The following is a 16625-nucleotide window of genomic DNA, read 5'->3' as shown; positions in this document are numbered from 1 at the left end:
GAAGACTCCTAATGTTTGAATTAGCAGGCAGTTAACTTGGTGAATGCAAGCTCCAGATTCTGTCTTTCCTCATGATGGCCGGCAGCTGAAATCCTTCAGGTTTTAAAAATCTGTGTTTGACATGTGTGTGTTAGTGTGTTAGTCGTGCCCGACTCTTTGTGACCCCATGGACTGGAGCCCACCAGGCTCCTCTGTCCATGAGATTTTCCAGGCAAGGATACTGGAGTGGGTTGCCATTTCCTTCTCCAGGGGATCTTCCCAACCCAGGGATCGAACCCAGGTCTCCTGCACTGCAGGCAGATCCTTTACCGACTGAGCTACAAGGGAAGTGTTTGACATACACTATCTTTTTTGTTACTTCTAACAAACCTTCTGAAGTGAATACATTATCCTCAAAGAATCCGCCTGTAATGCAGAAGACCTGGGTTTGATCGCTGGGTTGGGAAGGTCCCGTGGAGAAGGGGAAGGCTACTCACTCCAGTATTCTGGCCTGGAGCATTCCATGGACTATGCAGTCCATATAGTTGTGAAGAACTTCTACTTCACTTAATTCATCCTCATTTTACAGACAAGGAAAGGAAAGCTCAGAGAATATTTGGTAAGTTGTAGGGCAGGAATTTAAGTCTAATGCTGTTTCCAATGCTTTTGGACTTTGGCTAACAAAGAAGTGTTCTGTTAGGTTGGTGCAAATGTAATTGTGGTTTTGCTGTAGGAAAGGGGACCCCTTCCAGGGCCCGAAACTGGGCTCTTGTCTAACACTCGGAAATGAATTGTCTGAGGAGACACATGTGCTGACAAAGCAAGAGATTTTATTGGGAAAGGGCACCCGGGCGGAGAGCAGGAGGGTCAGGGAACCCAGGAGAACAGCTCTGTCACATGGCTTGCAGTCTCGGGGTTTTATGGTGATGGGATTAGTTTCTGGGTTGTCCTTAGCCAATCATTCTGACTCAGGGTCCTTCCTGGTGGTGCACGCCTTGTTCAGCCAAGATGGATGCCAGAGAGGATTCTGGGAGGTGGTCGGACATGTGGTGTCTCCTTTTGACCTTTCCCGAACTCTTGCGGTTGGTGGAGGCTTATTAGTTCCCTGTTCCTTACCAGGACCTCCTGTGGTAAAACAACTCATGCAAATGGTTACCATGGTGCCTGGCCAGGGTGGGCGGTTTCAATCAGTGTGCTTCCCCTAACAGTTTCAGACGCTGAATTTTATTTTATTATTATTATTATTATTTTTTTTTTTGGACGCTGAATTTTAAATCACTATAACTAGGCTCAAGCACATCTTTATTAGTCAAAATAGGAACCATTACAATCAACACATTTTTGCCAATGAGAAATAAGTCTGTTTATTCCTGTAGCATAAAAATCTGTGCTTCGGGATTTGACAAGCTCTTGGAAAACATTTTCTGTGTCCTGCTGGTTGTGGAAGTGTTTTCCCTGCAGAAAGCTGTCAAGATGCTTGAAGAAGTGGTAGTTCGTTGGCAAGAGGTCAGGTGAATATGGCAGATGAGGCAAAACTTTGTAACCCAATTTGCTTAACTTTTGAAGCATTATGCGGCGAGCTGTCGGCTGTTGTCATGGAGAAGAATTGGGCCCATTCTGTTGACCAATGCCAGCTGCAGGTGTTTCAGTTTTCGGTGCATCTCATTGATTTGCTGAGCATACTTCTCAGATGTAATGGTTTCACTGGGATTCAGAAAGCTGTGGTGGATCAGACCAGCAGCAGGCCACCAAACAGTGACCATAACTTTTTTTTGGTGCAAGTTTGGCTTTGGAAAGTGCTTTGGAGTTTCCTTTCTGTCCAACCACTGAGCTGGTTGTTGCCAGTTGTCATATAAAATCCATTTCTCATTGTATGTCACAATCTCATTGAGAAATGTTTTGTTATTATTGCGTAGAATAAGAGAAGACGACACTTCAAAACGACAATTTTTTTGATTGCAGTCAGCTCATGAGACATCCACTTATCAAACTTTCTCACCTTTCCAATTTGCATAACAACCATAGGATGGTTGACACTGAATTTTTTGGCAACTTCTTATGTAAGAGGATCAGCTTCTCAATTGGTCATTGACAATTTCCAATGGCCGGCCACTACATTTCTCATCTTCAAGGTTTTCGTCTGCTTTGCAAAACTTCTTGAACCACCACCACTGCCCTGTATGTTGGTTAGCAGTTCCTGGGCCAAATGTATTGCTGGTGTTTTGAGTTGTCTCTGCTGCTTTACGACCCATCTTGAACTCGAATACGAAAATCTCTCCAATTTGCTTTTTGTCTAACTTCATTTCCATGGTCCAAAATAAATATAAACAGCAAGTAATAAATCACTAGCAAAATACACAAAGAAATATGCATTAAAATGATGTATAACATAACCACATTTATTTAAGAATGTAATCCAATATCAAAGACTAATTTCAACAACACAAAAACTGCAAGTACTTTTGTACCAACCTAACATTTAGCTTTGCACTAAGTGTCAGTTGAAGAAACCAAAGAATAAAGGCCCTCTAGGTATTTGGCTTGAAGATGGCCACAGTGCATGCGAGTTATAGTCAGAGAACCCTGGGTGATGGGGGGCAGGACCGCCTGGATCCTGGGCTGTTTGGCATCAGTTCCCAGCTCCACAGGTAAGGCGTTTCACCCCAGGTGTGTAGTAATGGCAACACAAACAACACCGTGGTGCTATAAATAAGGCAGTGCTGTGACCTCAGGATAGCACACCTGGCAGGTGACCTTACACAAGATCACGTGGCCACTAATCACTAACCTCATTCTAATGACCACGACAGAAAACAAAGTGTTCTCCCTGGAGCTGCAGAGTCTCCATCGCAAACTAGCCCAGCCCTTCTCTTCTCCACGTGATCTGATCCGGCATCTTTCCCACACGGCTTGGAGCACTCAATGCCACGCTGATCACTTTCTTTCCTTCTTTTCATGTTTTTATTTTTATTTTTCTTAATGACAGAAGTAACACATTTAATTAAAGATATGAAGAATACAAAAAGAGGACAAAATGTGAAAGTCTCTCCTCTTCACCACTCCCCCAGCACTTTATTCTTCTTGGTGTTCTCTCTGTACATAGAGTGATGTGGGTAGATATGCATCTGTAGCTTTTGTTCTTCGGAAGGCCTTTAATTGTGCTTGTCTGGTTCTGCTCTCTGGTTTTCTTTCAGGGGAATGTAGTTCTCCCTGTTATAAACTTGCAGGGTGCTCTGATGTAGTCATGGGCTTCCCGGTGGCTCAGTGATAAAGAATCTGCCTGCAGGAGTCACAGGATATGCGGGTTCCATCGCTGGGTCAGGAAGATCCCCTGGAAGAGGGAATGGCAACCCACTCCAGTGGTCTTGCCTGGAGAATCCCATGGACAGAGGAGCCTGGTGGGCTGCAGAGTCATACACGACTGAAGTAACTAAGTATGCCTGCACTGATGTAGTCATATGAGCGTTTTTACATGTTAAAGTCTACAATTATATATATGAAGTATTTCCTTTAGTAATTTTAATATTTTATACACAGATAATTATTTATATATAATTCTTCCTTTATGTTGTAGTGAGCTTTTAAAATTATATAAATAGGTTATTGATGAATTTTATTTCAAGATAGTAAAAAGGGCATTACAATGTTTTTTTTTTTAAAAGGCTGCGTCCCACAGCTCACAGCTATACACTTTTCCTTCTTTTTATATTCTGCACAGTGGTTCATACCCTGAAGGCACTTTTTTTTAAATCACACAGACATTTAGGTGTTTCCCACCAGTCCTGCGATGGGCATCGCAGACCCTGCCCCAACCTCGCCTGCATCGTCCGTGGATCTTGCCCTGAGTGGAGGGACCTCCAGGCTGTATAAAAAGAGAGCTCTGGACCTGGCCATTTCTAAGTCGGGGAGGGTGTGTGATGACAAATAACAGAGACCAAGTCGGGCTAACTTCAGCAGGCAAGGAATGCAGGAGGTTCAGCAGTAGCTCACAGATGGACAGAAGTGTGGGAGAACCGGGATGGAGGGGAGAGCAGGAGCCCGGGGAGGCGGAGGTGAACAGCAGAGGGAGAGGCCGCCAGACCCTGCAGCGCAGGGGGTCAGCGGGGAGGCTGCCGGACGCCGCGGGGCGCGGGGCGCCACTCCCGACCCTCGACTCTGCTGACCTGGAAGCTGACGTCTGTGCCCCGCACCCTCCGGGTCAGAACCCCTCAGTGAGGACCTCTGATTGGAGGAGCCTGTGTCACACGTCAGTGCCCTGGCTGCCCGAGGAAGAAGAGGGGACAAGCCGCAACCCCACTCCAACCCCCAGCTTGCAGAGTGAAATACCTCCCACTCCCCCCTATTTTCTTAGGAAGCGGGAACCAACCTCGATTTGGGAAGGAATTAACAGGCAAGGGAAGGCTGAAGTGTTGTCTCTCTCCTTTAGAGGTGTTCTTTCTTTCCTTCCCATCAACCTTTACAAGTAGGTAGAAAATAACTCTGTGAGCTGAGAGCAGGGAATGGAAAATGTGGGCTGAATAATAGCCCCCAGGATAGCAGATCCGAACTCTTGACACCTGTAAATGTTACCCTCTAAGGAATAGGGGCCTTTGCAGATGGGATTAAGTTAAGGCTCTTGCCATGGAGAAGTTATCCTGGGATATCCAGGAGGGCCCTGAATGCCATCACAGGAGAGACAAGGGGGCGATGGTGTGACTGCAGAGGCAGAGACTGGGGTGATAAGGGCACAATTCAAGGAAGGCCAGCAGCCCCCAGGGAAAGGCTACCCACTCCAGTATCCTGGCCTGGAGAGTTCCACGGACTAAAAGTCCATGGGGTCGCAAAGAGTCGGACACACAGAGCAATTTTCACTTCACTGGCCACCAGAGGCTGGAAGAGGCAAGATTCTCTCTAAGAACCCCCTGCTATCACCTCCTGCTGACACCTCCATTTCCAGCAGAAGGTACTGATTTCAGACTTTTGCTCTCCAAAAAGGTGAGAATGTATTCCCCTTGATTTCAGTCTCCGAGTTTGTGGTAATTTGCTACAGCAGCTACAGGAAACTCATACAGAATTTCAAGAAGATACTGAAGTATTTGTGTCTCTAAAACACATACTCATATCTTTTTTTTAAAAAATGGAAGCAAAGGAGAGAGAAAAGAAAGGAAAAGAAAAGGCGAAGGCAAAAACCAAGCCAGGCAGTTGATGAGCCAGTGAATACGGCATTAATCATCTATCACACAAAGGCATGAAAGGCAAAGAAATTAATCCTGAAAGGCATTTGTCTTTTGAAAATATTGATAAATTCAGGATTAGAATGGAACAGGCCTCGTAATATGGGCAAACATAATACCTCTGTGAATCCATCTAAATAAGCTACATAATCTCCTGACAAAGGAGCAGCAGGTACTATAAGAAGTTTGAATTTCTTTCCTCCTGAGATAATTTTTTGAAAAGAAAGAGCGGAATGCAGGCTAAATAAACTGGATGACTCAGGAAATGAATTTGTTTTCAGATAATTGCTTCCTAATGCAGCGATGACGTGACTGTTAGTCACTTCAATAGTAATTCCATGTAGACAGCAAATAAAACAGAACACAAAGTCCGCCCCACCCACAGCGATTACTCTGGTGGGAAAGCCGACGGAATAGACGTGGAGCAGCCTTTTTGTCGAGCGGTGCCGTGAGAAACCCTGAGCCTGGCGCGGATGGATCGGCTCTAGACGTTTTCTTCCTGTTGTGTCTTGTTGCTATTGTGAAAGGCGTGCTAAGATAAAGCAGATGTTCATCTGGGGAGAAGGGAGCCAGGAGTGTGACGTCACTGGCAGCCAATCAGAAGCCCTGCTTTCAGCCTCGCAGGGACTAGCCGGGCAACAGGTCTCCAGCCCAGCAAGGCCTTTGTCTCCAGTCAAGGTTGGCCCGCCTTAAGCTTCTTCTAGATATTCAGGTGGTGCTGGCAGACCACTGCAGGGGGAACAGAGTCAGAAAGGACTCCGAGCCTGCTTCTAATCAGATGTGTACATAAAACATGCCCCATTCAAGAATAATGAGAATGGAACACGGGAAAATGTATTATACTGATTTGATACAGGGCTCAAGCACACGTACTTAAGAGTCTGTGGACAGGAACAAATATATTCTTTGCATGAGTTAGCATGTGGTTCCCAGGCTTTGAGAAAGGGGGCTTTAGACATGGTCTTGTTCTGTTGTGGGACTGGGCTGTTTAATCTGTGAATAAATCACCTGTGTGCACAGCCTTGTGCTAAAAGCCCAGAGGAATACACATGCATAGGGCTCCTGATCCTAAAGGATTTTTGCAATCCAGCTGGGAAAATTAGACAGCCAAGCAACATCAGTATGCAATGCAATGGAAGTGAATTTTGTCCTCCTGGCTCTTGCTACTATAGGAGTTTATTCATTTTTTTTCAATTAATTGTTGTTGTTGTTATTCAGTCACTATGTCATGTCTTTGTGACACCGTTTTTTTGAGTCTTGACTCTTTGAGACCCCATGGACTGCAGCACGCCAGGCTCCTTTGTCCTTCACTATCTCCCGGACTTTGCTCAAATTCATATCCATTGAGTTGGTGATGCTATCTCACCATCTCATCCTCTGCCACCCACTTCTCCTTTTGCCTTCAATCTTTCCCAGCATCAGGGTCTTTTCCAATGAGTAAGCTCTCCTCATCAGGTGGCCAAAGTATTGGAGCTTCAGCTTCAACATCAGTCCTTCCAATGAATATTCAGGGTTTATTTCCCTTAGGATTGACTGGTTTGAACTCCTTCCCTTCGATGAATAGTTATTTTTACTCTTAAACATTTTTATATAATTGTTATAGGTTACTTTCCATTTACAGTTGTTGCAAAATATTGGCTGTCTTCCCTGTATTGTATGATACATCCTCAAGCCCATCTTATACCCGGTAGTCTGTGTCTCCCACTGCCCTGCCCCTGTGTAGCCCCCACACCTCCCCTCCCAGCACTGGTAACCACTGATTTGCTCTCTATATCTGAGTCTGCTTCTTTTTTGTTAAATTCATTGGTTTGTTGTATTTTTGAGATTCCACATATAAGTGAAATCATACAGCATTTGCCTTGCTCTGACTTATTTCACTTAGTATAATGCCCTTCAAGTCCATCCATGTTGCAAATGGCAAAATTTTGTTCTTTTTTATGGCTGAGTAGTAGTACTGCGTTCATTGTTCCTTATCCATTCATCTGTTGATGGACACTTAGGATGCTTCCATGTCTTGGCATTTGTAAATAATGCTGCTGTGAACATTGGGATGCATTCAACTAATAGCTACCAAGCGCCTATTTGGTGCCGAGTGCTCCTCTGGACACTGGGACACAGCAGTGAACAAACCAAACCCTACCTCTGCCTCATTGAGCTTACATCCTAATGTAGAGTTTGGAAGAGTCAGACACATTTTGGGATACTACTAGACACCATGATGCAATTTATGAGGCTGGAGCTCAGGGGAGAGACCGGGGCCACAGTTCAGAGAGGGGTGACCTCAGTGTGAGCTGGGAATGCTTCAGGGAGCAGGAGGCTTGCTTGGGTCCTCAAAGGATGGCCAGAATTTGGAGGGACCACGAGGAGCTGGAGAGACTTTTGGAAGGAGAACAAAATGACCGAGAACACAGGAAGGCAGACTCGGAGTGACGGAGCCGGAATGGGGGACGCAGAGGTGAGTTAGTGGAAGAAAGAGGGGAGCGTCGCGCTGGGGAGGACTGGAAGGTTGGGGGAGTTTTGTTTTGTGGCACTTAGAGCAAACATAGGCAGTAAGTGACAGGTGTAACAGTGAGGAGCCAATTGACACCACGTCTCTGAAGCCACTTTGACTGGTCCTTGTCCAGCAGCCCCAGCCTCTCCTGTTTCACCCCCTACCTCATTTCCCCACTTCTCCCCCTTGCATCAGTTTCCTCTTCCTGATCCATTTTCTTCCTCCCATCAATCGTCTTCCTTTTTCCCATCCATGCATTCTTTGAGGTTCCTTTCTGTTATTTATTTATTTAAAAGCCACTTATGAAGCAATTCTTTTACTTATTTTTAAAATTTTTTGACCACACCGCTTGACAAGCAGAGTCTTAGTTGCCCGACCACGGATTGAATCTGCGCCCCCTGCAGTCAAACCGCGGAGTCTTAAACACTGGACCACCAGGGAAGTCTTCGTGCCCCATTTATTCTCACCTCCCTACTTCCCATAATTAATGAGAAAAATCAATAAAGCAGAGAGTTATCCTGACCGAAGAACAATGGAAGAGGAAAGGGTTAGTTCTAAAGCATCAGCGCTTGACAGAGAACTAGCTTTGTGTTAACTCTCTTAAGCTGAATATCTCGAAAGCCCCTGAGCTTGCCTTTGTGAGTGATGTGAAAAAGTGAAAGTCACTCAGTCCTGTCTGACTCTGTGACCCCATGGACCGTGGCCCTCCGGACTCCTCTGTCCATGGGATTTTCCAGACAAGAATACTGGAGTGGGTTGCCATTCCCTTCTCCAGGGGATCTTCTCAACCCAGGGATTGAACCCAGGTCTCCCACATTGCAGGTGGATTCTTTACTGTCTGAGGCATCAGGGAAGCCCTGTGTATGATATAATCAGATCCTAAAATAGATCCTAAAATAGATAGATCCTAAAAAAGATCATAAAACCTCAAAAATAACTGCTTTTTCAAGAATATGTGCTAAGGCAATAGATATAAGAACTTCGTTGTTAACTGTGCAGAGGAATGTGAGAGAAAACACATGTGAATTAGCATACTAACGCTTTTAAAGTTGCCTTAACAGTCATAAATTATGTTCTTTGTGTATACAGTTCAGATAAGTTTGATCTTGTATTATAATGGTGGACGTAGTAGGAAATGCATGTTTCCTCGTGTATTTCTTCTTTTCCTCTAAAAGTAAAGTGAGTTGACTCAAATATACGTGGAAAACATGGAAAATCATAAGGAAGAAAATAGCCATCAACTATGCCGTCATTCAGAGATGACCAGAATGCATCTGTCTTTGCCACACAAAACCAGTTTCGCTCTCTCAACAGCTGAGAACAACAAACATTGTTGTCTTTCCTGGGTCCACGGAGGCTCTGAGTACTCAGCTGGGCTGAGCTGGGCTTGGGTTCATGCTGAATTGGTTTAAATCTGATCACCTGCATGTGTGTTTCCTCATGGTCCTCAGACAAGCACCTTCCAGGAAGAATTTTTCCCCCATGGAAGATCGCAAGAATTCAAGAGGGTGAGCAGGAAAGCCTGATGCCTCTTGAGGTCTTCAGTTCCTAGTGGAACTGCCACTCACACTCCATTGGGCAAAGAAAGTCATCCGCGAGCTGACGTGGCTGGGGCATCATGCCCACCCTACAGCATTGCATGATACACAGCAGGTAAGAGTGGAGATCGACAGTTATCATACTGGAGTGTTTCCTTCCGGGCCTTTTTATGTATACTGTACATGGTTAAACAACTGTATAAAAATCATCTTACACACTTTGCATTCATCGCCTTTTCCCTGCTTTCTCCACTTCCTCTTTCAGATTCTTCTTCTTTATTTCCACCTGTCTTCTTCCTCTTTCCCATCTGTCTCTTCCTTCCCTTGCCCTGAAATTTCCCTTCTTGGTCACCCCCCCCGCCTCTGCTGCCCCATATTTTATTCTCCTCTGCCTGGATCCCCTAGTGAATGGGAAAAAAAACTGAAAAAAATCAAGGAACTGCTTTATTTTTCATTTAGAAGGATAACGTAAGAAATCCGATAACTGAATTCAATAACACAGTGGCAAAATAGAGATCTCATAAATACCTGGTGTATAATAGGCAAGCAGAAGAACCACATTCCAAGGTGAAGTGGGCAGTGGCTTGCCAGTATTAGCACTATTGGTTGTAGCGTTTTCCTTACTTTGTGAGTTAGTGGGTGAATTAATACTGCTCTACAAAGGTAGTGTGTGCATGGGTGTGTGTGCTCAGTCATGTCCGACTCTTCACAACACCGTGGACTGTGACCCACCAGGCTCCTCTGTCCATGAGATTATCCAGGCAAGAATACTGGAGTGGGTTGCCATTTCCTCCTCCAGGGTATGTTCCTGACTCAGGAATTGAACTCATGTCTCCTGTGTCTCCTGCATTGACAGGTGGAGTCTTTACCACTGAGCCACCTGGGAAGCCCCCTGCAAGGGTGGACCTGAGGGCAAATGGATAACAGTAACATAAAGGCAAATTAGGAGAAAGCAAAATTGAGTCAATAGCAATCACATATTCAGCTGTTTTAGAAACAGTAACGATAGGCACTTCCCTGGTGGTCCAGTGGTTAGGACTCCATGCTTCCACTGTTGGGGTCGCAGGTTCAACCCCTGGTCAGGGAACTAAGATCCCAGAAGTGCAGCCTGGCCAAAAAAAGAGAAAGAAACCATAATGATAGAAATATTGTTCTACTAGACAGGAAGATATACATATATGTCCAGAATAAATACATATAAAATAAATAAGTAGGCAGCACTAACAAAATCCCTCTCTTAGCCATGGAAAGCAACCCGTCTAGCAAGTAGACTAGTTCTAAATATGTTAGTTTTAACAAATGAAGAATTGATGCTTTTGAACTGTGGTGTTGGAGAAGACTCTTGAGAGTCCCTTGGTCTGCAAGGAGATCCAACCAGTCCATCCTAAAGGAAATCAGTCCTGAATATCCATTGGAAGGACTGATGGTGAAGCTGAAATGCCAATACTTTGGCCACCTGATGCAAAGAACTGACTCATTGGAAAAGACCCTGATGCTGGGAAAGATTGAAGGCAGGAGCAGAAGGGGACAGACAGAAGATGACATGGTTGGATGGCATCACCGACTTGATGGACATGAGTTTGAGTAAGCTCTGGGAGTTGGTGATGGACAAGGAAGCCTGGCGTGCTGCAGTCCCTGGGGTTGCAAAGAGCTGGACATGAATGAGCGACTGAACTGAACTGAACAAAAGAAGGCAGTCATCTCCAAATCAGGATAGTCATCTTGACTGCTGTTACATATGGGAGATGTTTAAAATAAAGATGTCCCAAAGAAGACTGTACTTGCTAGTGACCAGAGGTGAATAATATACAGATGTGGGTGCCTTAGGCAAATTGCTTAACCAGCATCTGACAAGCTCAATTTCTCCATCTATAAAATGAGGAGGCTGGAATGGATCACTGACTTGCTGTCATTGAGCGTACTATGTAAAGCCATGTGCCCAACTTGGGGTGTGTCTCAGAGAATGGGCAGGAGACAGTCCTGGACTTTACTCATTCATTCATTCATTTGGTCAGTCAATCAGTCACAAGGTGGCTCTTACTCCATGACAGGCATTGAGTATACAGCAGTGAACATAATAAATATAGTCCCTAGTCTAACAGTCCCCATTCTGATGCAGGAGACAGCTAGCCAGGCAATTATAAACCAGGAAGATGCATGGTATAAAAGGGAAGGTGAGAGATGTGGAAAAAAGAGAGATAGTTAATACCTCAGATAGGCGCTGTGCTAAGGTATTCATTTCTCACTTAACCATTCACCCAGTCTTACAGATGAGAAGAATAAGGGGTTGGATCCTAGCCTTGCAAACCTTAAATTTCCATGAACTGGCTGTGGATCTTGCAAACATTCAGGTCCCGAGTCAGCAGGTCTGAGCTTCTGTGTGTCTGACAAGATCCCACTCTGATGAGCTGGAGCCAGATAGCTTGGGTCACTGCCTCAGGTTACCCTGCTGGTAGGGGCAGTGTTGGGTCCTCAACTTAGTGGTCTGACCCCAACACCTGTGCCTTTCCCGCCTCTCAGAGATCCTGCCCCAAGAGCTCTTGCTGCTCTAAAATTCTGATTCTCATGCCAGATTAGTTTAAGAAAGGCAAAATAAAATAATAGGAATTAGAGCTTTGGCTTTTCCTGGTGGCCCAGCTACCTGGCAACAGAGGAGTAGTCAGGGATGTCTGGGCACTTGCTCAGGGCAGGGGAAGCTCATGGCACCAGGCAGCTTCCGTCACCTGTGTGACACTCAGCAGGGCCCTTCTTTGTCCTGGAGGTACTTAAAACACATCCACTGGTGGCCGACTCTAAGACCTGCCCCAGAACTGGAGCAAATGAACAAAGAAGTTGTCACAAAAATAATAACCACATATTGAGCCCTTAACTGTGTGCCTGGCATTTAATTCTTACCATAGCCCTATGAGGGCAAGGAGGTAGGGGTAGGGGGGAAGGAGAGAGGCTCCTTGGCCACACAGACCCTCTGGGTCATTTTTCAGTGACCCACCTTTACTCTGCACATAAGGAATGGAGGTGAAAGGGTTAGTTGCTCAGTCGTCTCTGACTCTGCAACCCCATGGACGCGGGATTCTCCAGGCAAGAACACTGGAGTGGATTGCCATTTCCTTCTCCAGGAGATCTTCCCGACCCAGGGATTGAACCTGAGTCTCCTGCATTGCAGGCAGATTGTTTACTGTCTGAGCAAATAACTTACATGAAGTAACACAGTGAGCAAAGGCAGAATCAGCATGGAGAACCAGGGCCTAGCCTTTATGTAGGCTTGGGGCTTCCCTGGTAGCTCAGCTGGTAAAGAATTTGCCTGCAGTGCAATGCAATGGTTCAGTTCCTGGGTCAGGAAGATCCTCTGGAGAAGGGATAGGCTACCCACTCCAGTATTCTTGGGCTTCCCTGGTGGCTCAGACGGTAAAGAATCTGTCTGCAACGCAGGAGACCTTGATTCGATCCCTGGGACGGGAAGATCCCCTGGGGAAGGGAACAGCTACCCATTCCAATATTCTGGCCCGGAGAATTCCATGGACAGAGGAGCCTGGTGGACTACATACAGTACATGGGGTCACAAAGAGTTGGACACGACTGAGTGACTTTAACTTTCATGCCCTATGTAGCATTGCTTCCAGTTAATCATTCCTGCTGATTAGGAAAAGAACTGCAGCTCTGAGCCAAAAGTTTTCTTTCTACTCCCCCACACAACACACTCCCACCCGCCTTGGTGACTTACAAATACTTTTTGAAGAGAATTGTTTACGTGACCATATGTGAAATGCCTGCCCCTCTTCCTTAAGTAAGTCTGAGAAAATGATGTGGCAGCTAGTTAAGAAGATACAGCTCTGGGAACCAGGAACTGATTCATGCTATTAAAACAAGTAGATTCCTCTCTGGTCATTTTAGGCCTCCTATTTGTTCATGATCCATGCCTTCCAGGAACGTGAACTGTCATTTAAGAGAGTTTATATATATGACAGAATTAGAAATACATCACAGGGATTTCCCTAGTGGTCCAGTGGTTAAGACTGCCTTTGAATGCAGGTTCAATTTCTGGACAGGGAACACATGCCCTGCAGGGCGGCCAAAAAAAGAAAGAAATACAGCACATAATACAATACCACCACATAAAGCAGTCAGTCACATCAAAGGCTTAAGTGGTGAGATAATAGTGATGATGATGGAAGACGCTCAGTCATGTCTGGCTCTTTGTGACCCCACAGACTATACAGTCCATGGAATTCTCCAGGCCAGAATACTGGAGGGGGTTGCCTTTCCCTTCTCCAGGGGGTCTTCCCAATCATTCATTGATCATGATCTATGTGCTTTCATTGAATGTCCCCAACAGCCCTCTGGAGGAGGTTATTATTACCTCTGTTTAATAGATGAGCGAACCGATGCTCAGACAGAAAGTCACTGGGCCAAGGCCAGGCAGCCAGAAAGTAGGAAACCTGGATTTGAACCACAAAGCGTGACCCTAGCCCTTACATACCACCTCATGACAACATGCGGTGCTTGACAGCCTCTCTCTGAAACCAGCCCTCCACGCAGCACTTGCTGGCAGGGGACAGAGGTGCATTGCTTGGAACTGTAGAGAAAGGCCTCGTAAAGAAAAGGGTATTTGATGAAACCGATAAATCAACTACCAACTTTATCAACTGTTCAGTCTGTATTAGAATGTTGCAAATAAGCAAAAAAGGTTTCGGAGCTGAAATATTCTGCTTCACTAAGAGTTAGCTATCAAACTAAGAGTTAGCTATCTGTGTGTGTGTGGTGTGTGTGTAGAAATGAAGGGTAGGGAATGCTGGTTGGAGAGAGTGGCATGAGCAAAGCTTTGCCATGAATAAGCTCAACCTATCTCTAGGAAATTGTGAAAATGCCAGACTGTCAACAACGGAGAGTTCATTCAGTCATTCAGTGAACACTTCTGGAGCACCTACCATATGCCAGGCACTGTGCTAGGTGTTAGGGCTACAAAGATAAGACACAACTCCAGGGGACTTCCCTGGTGGTCCAGTGGTTAAGACACCCTGCTCCCAATGCAGGGGGCCCGGGTTCAATCCGTGGTCAGACCAGGGACCTGGATCCCACATGCTGCAACTAAGACCCAGTGCAGTCAAATTCAAACAAAAACACACCCACACAACTTAAGCCTTCAAATGTTTCACAGTCTTGGTTACGGTAGGGGTTTTGTTGGGGAGGGGACAGACAGACAGATGGAACACCAAAACCTGGTAAATGGCTTAAGAACGGTCAGGTAAAGAGCCAAGGGTACCGTACGCAGAGGGAGGCCTGGTGGGGAGAGGGGGAGAGAAGCTGAGCAAGGATGGTCAGGCCCCTGTAGGCAGTGAGACCCAGAGGGCAAGGAGGTGAGCGTGGGGAGGCAGGGTGGGAAGATCCTTGGCCACAGAGGTCCTCTGGGTCATTTCAGCAACCACCCCCTGCAACCCCCGCCCAAGCCTGGCCAGAGTTCTCTGTTGCACAAACACACTCGGGCCCTTGAACAGACGCTTTCAGACAAGATCCTTGTGTAAGATTAACACGGCAGCTGTTTTCTGTGTTTTCAGGCAACTTCCAGGAAACACTTATTCACTTTTTTCTTAACTCCTAGTGACCAAGTTGTAGAAAGAAGTAGGAAAAACAGTCATGCTCCTAACATTTCTGCATAAAGTGTTCTTCCACTTCAAGAGTCACCCCATAAGTCTTGGAGCGTCTCCATGTGCCAGGCAGCCTCTGAGGTGCTGAGGATACAGCGGTGAACAAAATCCCTGGCATCATGGAGCTTACGTTCAAGTGTGGGCCACAGTCAGAGGCAAAAACAACATCTAGATGTATGATACCTGAGGCTGTGACATGTGAAGGAAAAGGAAGGGTAAGGGGGGGTGTGTGGGGTGGGCCATTGTGTGGGGGACCATCAGGGAGGCCACACTCACAACATGACCATGGAGCCCAGACCTCAGGGGGTGAGGCGGCGAGTCCGTAACTCATCATGGTGTGGGAGGGAGACTGCAGCGTGAGCGCGCTTAGTGTATTCTCTAAATAGCAAGGAGGCCAGTGCGGCCGGAACCAACCAAGAGAGTGAAGAGTGGAGAGAAGGGAGCCCCGAAGGGCCAGGAGCCAGAGTCTGTGGGAGGAGTTCTCCTCTGCCTGAGACAGGAGACTTTGAGCAAGGACAGTTCAAGGTCTGCTGTCCTTTTAAAGGATCACTCTGGCTTTTGCGTGGGGGGTGGAATGCAGGAGAAGGTGTGGACAGAGCTGCGACAGGCCAGGTGATAGAGCATGTGGGGTAAGGGCAAGTGGAAACTGTGAGATGCGATCTTATTCTGGGGATTTTGAAATCCAAAAGAACTTATCGATGGATTGGATGAGTAGCCAAGGATGATTTGACATTCTAAGGTTTTAGGCCAGAGTAACTGGAAAGAACTATTTATTAAGATGGGGAAGACTTCTCGAGTTTAGGATTCCAAAGTTTGGTTTTGGACATTATTAGTTTGAGACACCTATCAGGATATAGAATCCCTGAGTTCAGGAGAGAGGCCGGAGCTGGGGACCATAGTTAGTAGAGTGAGGATGGTAATTAAAGCCATGGGACTGGGTGAGATCACCGGGGCAGTGAGGTCAGGTAGAGAAGAGGCGTGGTCCTCAGGGCATGCCAGAGTATGGCGGAGGACAGGAAGTGGGGGGGGACCGGGAAAGGATGGTATCCTGGAAGCCAGTTACTGCTGAGAGGGGAGGGGTCCACGGACTGGTGTCAACCCTTGGGTTTGGCCATGGATGATCACTGAGGGCCTGGCCAGAAACTTCAGATGGAGCAAGGGGGATGGAAGCCTGGTGTTCCCATCAGGGTTCAGAGAAACACGTGGAGGAGACGACACGGTAACAAGAGTGCACATCTCTTTTCAGGAAGTTTGAATAAAGTGCAGCCAAGAAACGAGTTGGAGAGAGATCAAGAAGGGAGACGTAATTTCATAGTCTTGAGGAATGGAAACGCACGAGTGGAGAGGAAAAACCAGCCACGCAGAGGAGAGGAGTAGGGGCTGCTGGCGTGTTGGGTCCTTAAGCTGTTGAGAGGGGATGGCGTCCAGTGCGTGGGTGCAGGGTTGATGTAGATCGGGGCATGGGCAGCTCGTTGTCAAAGGAGGGAAAGCAGACACATGGCAGGTAGACGCGTTGGTAGACCACGTGACTATTTCCTTCTGACTGCTTCTCTTTTCCTCCTGCTGTTTGTACGTAGCAACCATGCTGTTTTCATCAATTCTAAGATACAACTTTTTCATATTGAAGCCTCTATGAGATTGGACTGTGTGTTAGAATCGATGGAGTGTTTCATTGTTGGTATTTATTCTCTCTCGGTGCTACATAATGACATAGGTGACTTGGAGTCTTCGAGACATCACTTTACTTTGGCCCCAACTAGAG

At 46.3% G+C, this 16625-nt stretch overlaps 1 protein-coding gene and 1 non-coding gene across 6 annotated transcripts in view; both read left to right on the top strand.

The window, feature by feature from the left end:
- F2RL1 (F2R like trypsin receptor 1) overlaps window positions 1-16625 on the top strand; it is a 56561-nt gene that overhangs the window by 17678 nt on the left and 22258 nt on the right. For 3 of the 5 annotated variants that reach the window (XM_061158132.1, XM_061158135.1, XM_061158134.1), the window contains one exon: window positions 9135-9336. The exons of 1 other annotated variant lie outside the window; for it this stretch is intronic. The gene's annotated coding sequence lies outside the window, so the exon portion shown is untranslated. Of the gene's footprint in view, window positions 1-4975; window positions 7648-9134; window positions 9337-16625 lie in introns of those variants that run through there. One more of the 5 variants, XM_061158133.1, reaches the window with a different exon arrangement.
- TRNAG-UCC (transfer RNA glycine (anticodon UCC)) lies at window positions 10236-10308 on the top strand. Its single transcript has one exon. It is a non-coding gene; the product is annotated as a tRNA-Gly (tRNA).

Source organism: Dama dama, chromosome 12, assembly GCF_033118175.1.
Source record: "Dama dama isolate Ldn47 chromosome 12, ASM3311817v1, whole genome shotgun sequence".
Lineage (NCBI taxonomy): Eukaryota > Metazoa > Chordata > Mammalia > Artiodactyla > Cervidae > Dama > Dama dama.
Note: the sequence above shows the minus strand (reverse complement) of the source record. Positions and strands in the feature narration are given on the sequence as shown.